General features: G+C 39.9%; 1 long non-coding RNA gene across 1 annotated transcript in view; it reads right to left on the bottom strand.

Moving 5' to 3' along the window:
• LOC132665788 (uncharacterized) overlaps positions 1-12157 on the bottom strand; it is a 30951-nt gene extending 18794 nt beyond the window's left edge. Inside the window, exons 1-2 of the long non-coding RNA XR_014135877.1 lie at positions 11974-12157; positions 11495-11643 (exon numbers count right to left, since the gene is read on the bottom strand). This is a non-coding gene — a long non-coding RNA (uncharacterized LOC132665788). The remainder of the gene's footprint in view (positions 1-11494; positions 11644-11973) is intronic.
• Positions 12158-12495: the final 338 nt, after the last annotated feature.

Consider the following 12495-nt stretch of genomic DNA (forward strand, 5'->3'; position numbering starts at 1 on the left):
AATTATTTAGTGATTGTATAAATGTGACATGCCTGGAAAATGTTAATTAAACTGGTTTACACAATGGTTGAGATGTATAATTATTTAGCCATGCTCCCACAGTCATGAGCAAGGCAATTGTAAGCTCCAGTTCCACAAGGCTGTTTTGGGTTGTAGCCCCTGGAGCTGGTGGTTGAATGAAGAACCTTTCTAGCCACTGAAAATGAAAAGGTCCTAGGAGTGTCCACCTCATTCGTCTTTGATTTCATTTACGTATGTTAGGAAGAACAACTTCAGTGGCGAGCCGAGTATCTCCTCGCACACTGAATTATGGAAAGACAGCAGTAAGATGTTTGGTGGGGGTCAGAATGAAAACTCCAGCCATTGGAAATTTTGATTCACAAGCACTCCATAAACATCTTAAAGACAGAGAGGAAGGAGAGATTGTTGAGAAGATGAGCCAGAGGAACTCTTAAAATCTGGACAATTTTTACCACAATGTCCTGAAACTGATCTGAATGCCTGAGATTGATTTCCAGATCTTGGCCTGGAATTAGGCCTGTTGAATCAGGCTGTTGAAATAAAAACTGGGATTGATGATGGAAGCATTAAGTGGAAGCATACCTTGGATTTTGAGTTGCAAAAGTTACAGACCAGAGGACATCTCAGACATGTGCACGGGTGCATCAGTAAACCCAGGGCAACATAGAGCAAGGTCATCTTTGGGACGCACTACTTTGTTTTGAGGTCTAGGAAAAATTGCCTGGTAAGAAATTATGGCACAGTCAGAAAACCCTTGCTTCAAGCCTCTGACATAGACAGTCTTACACAATCCACCAACACCCAAAGTTGATTTCTTTGCCACAGAATTCTGTTACAGATCAGGTTTAGAAATGAATTTGTTCATATTTACGCTAGCAAAGTAGATACGTAAAACTCAGTGAAGAATCCTATGGTCTTTAGATTATGTTTTGGTTGTCATATGGCATAGTTTACGTCCTCTTGATGCCCGCTATTGTCAATATTATGAGCTAAGTAAAGACCTGGACGCTGGAGAGCTCTGGGCCTTGCCAAGTGGGCTTCATAGGACTAAAAAAAAAAACAAAACAAAACAAAAAACAAAACCTGAACATGAAATTGAACCAAACAAATGTCAACTGTACAAGCGCTGGAATTGATTTCAGACTAAATTTGCATATTTAAATTAAAATAAAATAGGAATAATTCATTATGCAACTCTTCTGTTCAGTTTGAATACACAGGATTTTTTTTTTTTCCTAGACTCTAATTAGAAAATTCAGATGTGGTCAAAATAACTTTGAAAGAGTTTATGTTTGTTCTGACGCCAGCTGGGGGTATTTGTCAGGGAAGATTTGCTGTGGAGAGTGTTCAAAGGACTCTTCCAGAAGTGTAACGCCATAAGCATTCACTTGTGGCGATGTCACACGCTTGAAGTGAACTAGATTCTCTCTAGTTTAGACTTCATAGAACAAGTCTATGAATTTCTTCTTGCATTTCAAAGCAGAATATAATCCTTCTTCACAAAACAAGCAAAACACAGCAATAGCGACGCAAATTTTATCTTACACTATATTATGCCTAGGGAAGCTCATTTAAAGAGTATCATTTTTCACTCCAATTTTGGTTTGGTTTTCCATAGACCACGATAAAGGGTTCAAGTCTGGGCCTAATTAGCAAAAAACATGGTGGGAATTTTTACCACCCTTAAAGAATGAATCAGTTAATTTAGGTTAAAAACAACCTATTCTGTTTTATCCTTATTTGAACACCTACACCTGATCGTGGCCAAATCTACCTTGAACTGTGTGCTACAATGCCAAAGCTCTGGTGAGCAATTTCACAACATTTTAAACACAAGTCAGTATTTAAAATATAGCAAGACCAAAAAAATAACAAAATAACAAAATAGTAAAATAAAATATAGCAAGACCCCATTTTCCGACTGTTTTGTGTAAAATCGCTTTCTCATGCTTTTATCCTTCCATGACTCAGATATCTTCATGCTTTTTCTAGGAAGTGTTCTAAAATTTTAGATTTCCCTGCATCTTACTCCCCCTACTGTTCAGTAGATGTATGTACTCCTTAAAGTAAAAATAAGCGCCCTGGTCAAAGCATACGCTTTTCTACATAAAATGAATGTCCTTCCGGGCTGCCCTCACCCCTTGGTTAAAATGTGAGGTAACCCAGATAATGGATATTTCTATCATCATTATTCCATCAATAGCATAATCTCACTCTGTATTTCTGAATTCTTTTATGTAGAGGGGCTCACACCCTAGAAATGTTAATAAATCCGTCACCAGGCACACAGCCAATTTTTCTTGACCAGAAGTACTATGCTGGCCACATCTCCTACTCATGTTCCTTTTATGTGTGCATTTATTCAGCAAACATTTTTCAGAAACCTGCTAATTTTCAGATTTTATGTTTAACAGGGAAGATAGTAAAAGGATGTACTTCTTGACCTTGAACTATCATATTCTAGTGATATGTAAAGGGACAATTTTTCTGCGTGGCCGGTGGAGACGAATTATGCACGTAGTTTTTGAGAACATGCATTCTCAGCTCTGAGCTAGCCCCAAACACTTTCTCACCTGCAAAATAGGATGGCGATTGTAACCTACCTCAGAAGGTCTGTGTGAGGGATAAGTAATGTAAGGTAGATAAGGCCCTGGGTCTAACACATAGTCGATGTTGGGTAAACGCATGCTATTATTATTACTGGCCAGTGATAGTGCTATAAGCATCAAGGGCTATCTAGGTTTCCCGGAGAAGGCATTTCTCTCAATCATGTACTACTCGGAAATGCCTTCATTAGGTTTGGTACAGCATGCTGGACCAGTCAGAATTCAATCCGAAAGGTGGAGCATTGTGAGTCCTAGGGCAAGGGATTTAGTACAGGAATGGGACCTAGGACTTTGGAGAAGGAGGTGGGGGAAGTGAAGTTCCAGAAAGGAATTTGGAGTGTCAGGGAAGGAGTCAGCAGCGTGGGAAGCCAAGCATGTCCAACCACCAGAATGGGAGACTCCCGGGATTGCTGTGGGAAGCTCTGTCTCCAGGTACTACCCTCCATGGGTCCACCACCAAGCATCGGGGGTGGGACCGGGGCTGCCATTGTTCCAAATGGTCATCCATTGGGAGGAAGAGTTGGGCATGGAACAGAGGAGGGAGAAGGTAAGCTGGATCCCACTGGCCCCTCTATGTCTGCTGTAACCCCACTGCTGCTTCGCTTCCCCCTTCTGCAAATTGGTCTTTTGGCCAGCTCTAACTCAGAAGCATACAAGGCAATATATTCCGAGAAAAATAGATCCAGTTTAACTGAGTTGACACAGTTAAAAAAACAAAAACAAAAAAAACCACCAGAGTCCCTGGTGCCTGGGTGGCTCAGTCGGTTAAGCATCTGACTCTTGATTTTGGCTCAGGTCATGAACTCGCAGTCGTGAGTTTGAGCCCCACGTCAGCTCTGCGCTGACAGTATGAAGCCTGCTTAGGATTCTCTTTCCCTCTCTCTCTTTCAAAAATAAATAAACATTAAACACACACACACACACACACACACACACACACCAGAATCCATCTGTCACTAACTTGGCATCCATACACACCCCTTTAGCCATATTTAACTTACAAATAAAGACATGAGAAAATCACCTAACGTGATACAACGATCTCTCACACAACTGAAAACACACGAAGGCTCTCTCTAAAAAAGACAAGATAAATTCAGCGCGTTCTTCTTTGAGTGATGTTCATTCTGCTCATAGCCAACCCTCTGCCATCCTGTAGCTTAAATACTGAGATACGGCAAAGTTAACCACTGTTACCCTATCTTAAATTAGACAAATGAAGAGCTGAAGTGGGGGAAAAAGACAAGGACAATGTTTATATTTCACATTCCCTTCCCTTTCAGCAAGCAGACTGGCTGGTTGTGATTCTCTTTGGGTGATCCAAACCTTCATTCCTGAAAGTTCTGTGCCAGGAGCATTCCTGCCTACGTCAGGCTGTTGTCATTTTACATCAGAGGACATAAGAATTTGAACAGGCACCATCAGGACCTCCTGCATTCCAGATAACCTCGTTGCTAGCATTGTGTAATAGCAAATTTCCCCTTGACAGTCAGAATCAACAGCATCACCTAACTCTCATCATTGCCTGCAAGTTCACTGGCACAAAGATCCCAAGAACCCGCAAGGCAATCTTAAATTCCAGCTGACTTGAACCAAAACTGTGTCTCTTGTTGGAAGCATTCCTTCCTTGAGAACTAAAATCTTTAGACCCAGCAGAACCCAAACTTGCAGACTCTCAGAAGCAACCATGTCACTAGGTGTGTGTGTGTGACTAGGGGAGGGGCAGAGAGAGAGGGAGACAGAAACCCAAGCAGGGCCTCATGTCGTGAACCATGAGATCATGACCTGAGCCAAAATCAAGACTCTAACTCTTAACCGACTGAGCCACCCAGGCCTCCCAAAACTCTATAGCCATTAAACAATAACTCCCTCTTCTCTCCACATAACCCTTGACAACCACCATTCTACTATATATCTGTATGATTGTGACTACTTTTCAGTACCTCATGTAAGTGGAACCATACAGTATTTGTCTGGATTGTTTCATTTAACGTAACGTCCTCTAGATTCTTCCATGTTTAGCATGGGTCAGAACTTCCTTCCTCTTTAAGGCTGAACCAGATTCCATTGTTTACATTTTCCATATTTTGCTTATCCGTTCATCAATCAATGGACGGTACGTTTCCATGTTTTAGCTATTGCGAGTAATGCTGTTATGACTATAGATGTACAAAGACCTCTTTGAGACCCTGCTTTCAATCATTTGGGGTATATAGCCAGAAGTGGAATTGCTGGGTCATATGTTAATTCTATTTTTAATTTTTTTTTGAGGAACCACCATACTGTTTTCCGTAGCAACTGTACCATTTTACATTAGCACCAACAGTGCAGTATAACAAGGGTTATACTTTCTTCACGTACTCACCAAAGCTTGTTGGTTTCTGGTTGTTGGTTTCTCCCTTTAGTAGCCATCCCAAAACTAAAAAATTAAAAACAAACTAACAAAGTATAGTATCCATCCCAATGGGTGTGAGGTGAGATCTCATTGTAGTTTTGATTTGCATTTCCCTACTTATTAGTGATATTGAGAACCTTTTCATGTGCTTATTAGCCATTCCTGTAACTTCCTTTGAGAAAGTCTATTCAATTTCTTTGCCCATTCTTGAACTGTTTTTTTTTGTTTGTTTGTTTTGTTTTGTTTTTTTGTTTTTGTCTTCTGTTGTTGAGTTTTAGGAGTTCTCTATATATTCTGGATACTAATCCATTGTCAGATATATGATTTACAAATATTTTCTTCTATTCTGTGAGCTGCCTTCTTACTCTGCTGATAGTGTCTTTGATGCACAAAAATTTTAAATGTGTATAAAGTCCTCCAATACATCTATGTTTTCTTTTGTTACCCATGTCTTTGGTGCCTATCCAAAAAATCACTGTTAAATCCAATGTTTTGAAGCTTTTTTTCTTATGTTTTCTTCTAAGAGTTTTATTGTTTTAGGTCTTACTTTTAGGTCCTTGATCTATTTTGAATAAATTTTTGTGTAAGGGTCCAACTTAATCCTTTTGCATGTAGATATCCAGTTTTCCCAGTACCATTTGTTGAAAAGGTTGTCCTTTCCCCATTGAATTGTCTTGGTGCCCTTGTCAAATATTATTTGACTGTATATTTCAGGGTTTATTTCTGGTCTCTCTCTTCTATTTTATTGGTTGAGATATGCCAATATCATACTGTTTTGATTACTATAGCTTTGTACTAAGTTTTAAAATCAGGAAGTATGAATCTTTTGGTTTTGTTTTTCTTTTTCAAGATTGTTTTGACTATTTAGGATCCCATGAGATTCCATATTAATTTAAGGGTCAGTTATTGTATTTCTGTGAAAAAATGTCATTGGGATTTTGAGAGGGATTGCATTAAATCTGTAGTATTGATATTTTAACAATATTAAATCTTCCAATCCATGAACATGGGTTGTGTTTCCATTTATTTACATCTTTAATTTATTTTGGTAATGCTTTTTAATTTTAATTGTACAAGTTTTCATCTCCTTGGTTAAGTTAATTCCTAAGTATTTTATTCTTTGCAATGGTATTGTAAATGGAATTGTTTTTATAATTTCTTTCTCAAATTGTTTATTGTTCATGTACAGAAATACAACTGATATTTGTATGTTGAATTTGTACCCTGCTGCTTTGCTGAATTCATTTCTTCTAATATTCTCTCGTGGAGTTCCTAAGGTTTTCTACAGATAAGATAAAATCATCTACAAACACATCATTTTAGTTCTTCCTTTCCAATTTGGATGACTTTTATTTATTTTTCTTGCCTAATTGCTCTGGCTAGAACTTTTGGTACTATGTTAAGTAGAGGTGAAAGCAGACACCTTTGCCTTACTCCCCGTCATAGAGGAAAAGCTTTTAGTCTTTCACCATCGAGTATGATGTTCACTGTAGGTTTTTCATATATGTCTTTTATTATGTTGAAGTCGTTTCCTTCTATTCACAGTTTGTTGAGTATTGTCATTAAAGGGTATTGAATGTTGTCAAGTTCTTTTTCTGCATCAATTGAGATGATCCATGTTTTTTCCCTGCATTCTGTTGATGTGGATGGTGTATTACTTTGATTTTCACATGGTGAACCACTCTTACATTCCAAAAAGAAATCCCTCTTACTTAAGCTATACAATCTTTTTAATTTGCTGCTGAATTTGGTTTGCTAGTATTTTGTTGAATTTTTTTGCTTCAATATTCATAAAGGGTATTGGTTTGTACTCTTCTTGCAGCGTGTTTGTCTGGTTTTGGTATCACAGTAATAAGATTTAGTAATACAATAAGTTAGGCAGTGTTCTCTTCAATTGTCTTAGAAAAGTTTGAGAAGAATTGATATTTGTTCTTTAAATGTTTGGTAGAATTCACCTGTGTAGCCATTTAGGTTCAAGGATTTTGCTGTTTTCGTTGGGAGATTTTTAAATACTGATTATAGGTCTATTTAAATTTTCTATTTCTTCATGAGTTAATCTTGGTAGGTTTTATGTTTCTAGAAATTGCCCATTTCATCTAGTTTATCCAACTTCTTGGTGTACAATTGTTCATAGCACTCCTTTGTAGTATTCTTATGATCCTTTTTATTTCTGTTGAATGAGTACTAATGTCCTCACTTACATTTTTTATTTTAGTAATTTGAAACTTCGCTTTTTTTTATCTTAGTCCATGTCGCTAAATATTTGTCTATTTTGTTATTTTCAAGGGATATGCTTTTAATTTCATTTTCTTTCTTTCTTTTTAAAATTTTCTGCTTTATTTATCTCTGCTCTCATCTTTATAATTTTCTTCCTTCTGTGACTTTGGATTTAGTTTGTTTTTCTTTTTCTGGTTCCTTAAGTTGTAAAGTTAGGTTGTTGACTTGAGATTTTTCCTCTTTTTTAATGTTAGTGTTAAAAGCTGTATTTTTCTTTTTTAGCATCACTTTCATTACATCACATAAGTTTTGAAGTGTTGTGTGTTTGTTTTCATTTGTCTCTAAGTATTCCTAATCTCCCTTGGGATTTCTTCATTGATCCATTAGTTGTTTAAAAGTGTGTTGTTTAATTTCTATAATTTTTTTTTTTAATTTTCCAGTTTTGCTGTTGATTTCTAACTTCATCCCATAGTGGCCAGAAAAGATTCTTTGTATGATATCTATCTTGTAAAATATATTGAGACTTAATTGGTGGCCTAACATATGGTCTGTCCTGGAAAATGTTCCACATGTACCTGAGAAGAATATGTATTCTGCCTCTGTTGGGTGTTCTGTATGTGTCTGTCAGATCCAGTTAGTCTATTAAACTGTTTAAGTCATCTATGTCCTTACTTATCTTCTGTCTGGTTGTTCTATCCATTATTGTAAGTGGAGTAAATTCATGCTTGGCTTCTCAGAGTGACTGGTTGGTGACTTCTCTGACTGTAACTTAGCTTGCAAGACTTTACTTGCCCCAGCTCCTCCCACAATTATGTACAACCGACTCTCTGCATAAATACCTTATTCTATAACTCGTGGAAATTCCGCTCCTCTCACTGAATCCTGATTGATGATTATTGGCACTGGAAGTGGTTTCAGGGGAGGAGAAGCTCAATGATGAGAATCTGGAATAAGTTCTCTGACTCTATTAGATTTAAATGCATCACTGACATGTTTCCAGAAGTAGAGGGGGCATTGGTGGTCCACACACTTCCCACCCCCAAGCACCTGTGTGCATATTCCTGGAGCAACTTGCAAAGAGCTTGTGGGAGCCATGGAGAGCTCCTCTGATTATCAGAGATCTCTGTTTTGATCACTGATTGCTGCTTCTGAACACAGAGGTGCAGACAAAGAGGCAGGTAGTCCTGTTGCCCCTCCCCCGATTGTCACGAGCCCCGGTCAATCCAAGAAACCAAGCGTGGGGCGCCTGGGTGGCTCAGTTGGTTGAGCTCCGACTTTGGCTCAGGTCACGATCTCGCGGTCCGTGAGTTCGAGCCCCGCATCGGGCCCCTGTGCTGACAGCTCAGAGCCCGGAGCCTGTTTCAATTCTGTGTCTCCCTCTCTCTGACCCTCCCCCATTCATGCTCTGTCTCTCTCTGTCTCAAAAATAAATAAACGTTAAAAAAAAAAATTTAAAAAAAAAAAAAAAAGAAACCAAGCGTGTTCAGCTGCCACAATGGTACTGAGGAGGGATGGCTCTTGGGACAGTCTATGGAAAGCTTGTGACCTGTGTTTAGTTACTGCTTCTGTAGGTCTGCCACCGGCCACCTGGGGCCACTGTTGGAAAACAGGGTCAGTAGCTGGGAAGAAGAGCTGACCATGGAGTGGAGGAAATCACAGACAAACTGGAACCTGCTGGCACCCCTACATCTGTCTCTCATCATAACTTTAATGACCTTCAGGAGTAACTGTGGATGCCTTATTTCCACCTTCTGCACATGGCTCTTTAGGCTACTCTCACCTGGAACCATACATGGGAGAGGATCCTGAAATATCATTCAGAAATATTACTGACGTGACATAGTATTAATTTGTGACCATGATGACAGTCCTTACTAAAAACTACTAAAAACCTAATTTTAGAATTTGTACCAAGTTGATTTTTACTTCTTCTTGTCTTGGGAGACATGTAGTTTTGTTGCCTTTTCCACTAGAAGAAATAGTCCACGTTTTCAAGAGCAATTTTGAAGGCACTGGCAAGAACCATCTTTTTTTTTTTTTTTTGTCATCAATCATAACACATAAAATGAGTCAATGAACTGTTTGAAAATATTCCTTGAAAAGAAAATCCCTTGTAATATTTTTTAAATTTGCAAAGCGTTTGGCTAACATGCAGGAAAGGAGGAGGTGGATAAATGGGAATTACATAGTAAGGCAGGTGTGATGTGTTTTCAGACGGCAATTACAATTATTACATGAAATTATTACTAGGTATCTTGAGCTATTTAAACGGTCTCTCCCTTGTGCCATCATTGCAGTGATACAAAACAAACCCAACTACAGTGGACGCTGTGTTACCTAGTATTTTGTCAGATGAAAAGCATGCAAACAAGTCCACGTAGAATCCCCCATCTGAAGAGATGGAATAGATACTGCCAGTATTATTTGGCAGCAAGGAAACGTTTAATTCTTTCATTTCCTACCCTCCATTTGTCCTGAGATTTCATGAGTAGAGATTATTTTCTTTGACTTCTTAACATGGCACACTTAAAAAATACATTAAACGTTTACCCATGTTTGTAGGGAGCACTATTCACAAGAGCCAAAAGGTGGGAGCAACCCAAATGTCCATCAACAGATTAAACAGATGAACTTTTGTGCATATACATATAATAGAATATTATTCAGCCTTAAAAAGGAAGGAAATTCTGACCCATGCTAAGTAAGCATGGATGAATGTGCGAAGTGAATGAGCCAGTCACAAAAAGGCAAATACTGTATAATTCCACTTATACAAAGTACCTGGAATAGTCAAATTCATAGATTCAGAAATCAGATTAGAGGTTGCCAGAGCAATGGGAAGTTATTGTTTCATAGGTAATAGAGTTTTAATTGAGGAAGATGAAAAATTCTGGAGATAGAAGGTGGTGATGGCTGCACAACAGTGTGGATGTATTTAATGTCACAGAACTGTATACTTAAGGTGATTAATATGGTAAATTTTGTTATGTTTTGCCACAATTGTAAAAAAAATAATAAAAATTTATTGAGCAATGTTATTCACTGCTCAGTATAAGTTAACCCAGGCACATTCATATACGTACTGAGCATTAGGAATGGCGGTCATGACTGATGAGGAGAAAACAAAGGCTGTAAACTTGGAGCGTAGGACACTGACTCTGGGACAGCACCTTAAGAAAGGTGATGATGTCAAAAGGAAGTGTAATTCACCAAAGACTACCTGGGAAGTCTTGGGATACAACGTGAAAACGGTGTGCAGGGGATACAATGTGGGATAGCTGCCCCACTTACAGCAATTCCTTCCTCCATGAGGCCACCACTGATAACAGGAGTCCCCACTGTCCACACCTACATGACATGACTTTAGTTTCCTGGCCATAGCTAATTGACCCAGGGGTAGTCACTTGCCCTGAGCTTGCCAGTCAGATTTTCTCTGCCATGAACTTAAAATGTGGAACGGGGAGAATCAGAGACCAGCAGCTCTTGAGGTTGGATCACATTACGTGATCAGCAACGCAACACACAGAGGGTCCCCAGGATGGTCCAGTCGCAGAAGTTCCTGGGGTTCCCCTGGCTCCTGCAGTGGTAAGCCCGTTTGGTTTGGGTTTGGGTTAGATCCAACAGGGTCATTCCAGTCCCCCTTGCCTTCATTTCCCATTTTTGTTCTGTTTTGTTTTCTCTTGTTAGCTAGCATCGGCTACTGCGCTCACAACCAGAAGAACTTAAACTAACACGGGAAGGCACGGAGGAGTCTGATCGCGGCCGTCAGGGGGCCTTCTCTCTCTGACCTGTGCCGCCCTCACATTTCAATGTCAGGAAGGGAGGTACGTGGTGCCGTCGGTGAGTACACTCAAATCCCAACTAACAAAGAGTTTTTGACAAACTGATACCACTCATTCTTACAACATAGACTTTTACTACTATATTAAGTATTGTCACACACACACTCAAAACTTCCAAGTCACAATCAAAGGGCACTCAGTTAGCAACTGACATAATAACTCTTACAGAACACTCTCTTCCTTTTTCCTGTGATAACTACTACGAGCACTTTCTTTGTCTCTCTCAGTGGCTCCACAGAAGTTCAATGCTTCAAAGTGAAGAGTAGATACCCTACAAAAATGTAATTATCATGATTAGTTTATCAATCACCGTAGTAGGTACATAGTTTCCTTCCCTTAAGGCTTACTCTCACCCGTGGAGAAACATAAATAAATACATAAGACTTAAAGAAGGCACGTGATAGCTCACTGACCTCAAAGAAAAGCTCTTGCTAAGTAGAATTTTCGAATATCTTCATCTTCAATACACCTGGCCTGTCAGCGACTTCATTTGAGGCAAATGTCATCACAGCATACACTCTTTCCCGATACCCTCTGTGACAGCATCTGCCTCAACAGAAGCCTGATTTAAAACATAGGTACAAACATTAAAAAAGAAAGTCTATCCCACCTGCTGTGCTGAGCAAGGGTGGCTTGGATGGGAGCCGGAGAAGTGAGGACTAATGATCTGTTTTCCCTTTGTGCCAGCCCCCAGATATACAGGTCCCTGGGGCAGCAAAGGCAGATGACCCAGGAATTTGTTAGCGATGCAAATTCTCAGGCCCCACCCTAGAACTCCTGACTCTCCGGAAACTCAGGTCAGCCCAGCAATCTGTGTGTTAAGGAGTTTACCAAGCCCCCCAGCTGATTCCGGATGCTGGGTTTGAGAACCACTGCCCCAGGCTCTACCTACCGTCAAGCCTGCTCAAGCACCTTTCAGGTAAGTTACCCTTTGGTTCTGAGGAGGCTCAGACAAGAGAATGTGGGTGGATGGAAAAACAGTCCCCTCTGAGGAGGCAGCAAGATCAAGGACAAAACTGAACCTGTATGCCTTCTCCGGGGGAAAGGAGGGCAGGTTTGGAGGAGTGGGGGGGGAAAGGTTGTAGGGGGGGCTGTTACCAGAATCCCCTGAATTCCAAGGTCCTTATTATTCCATCACGATGACTCAAGGGAAACTCAGACTTACTGGAATGGCTAGGATGCTAAAGGGATTTCGGGATGCTGAAGTTCATCCCTGCCTTCTTGCTTCAAGGTTAGGAACCACAGCCTCATCACAGCCCCCGCGGCGACTTTCTTCCATTGCTCTGAGTGGGAAAATATAAAGCAGACCTTTCCCACTGTATGAGTTTGCTAGAGCTGCTATCCCCAAACCCCGAAGACTGGGGCACTTCAACAGCAGAAGCTTGCTTTGTCGCGGTTGTGGAGGTTGGAAGTC

Source organism: Panthera onca, chromosome D3, assembly GCF_046562875.1.
Source record: "Panthera onca isolate mPanOnc1 chromosome D3, mPanOnc1 haplotype 2, whole genome shotgun sequence".
NCBI lineage: Eukaryota > Metazoa > Chordata > Mammalia > Carnivora > Felidae > Panthera > Panthera onca.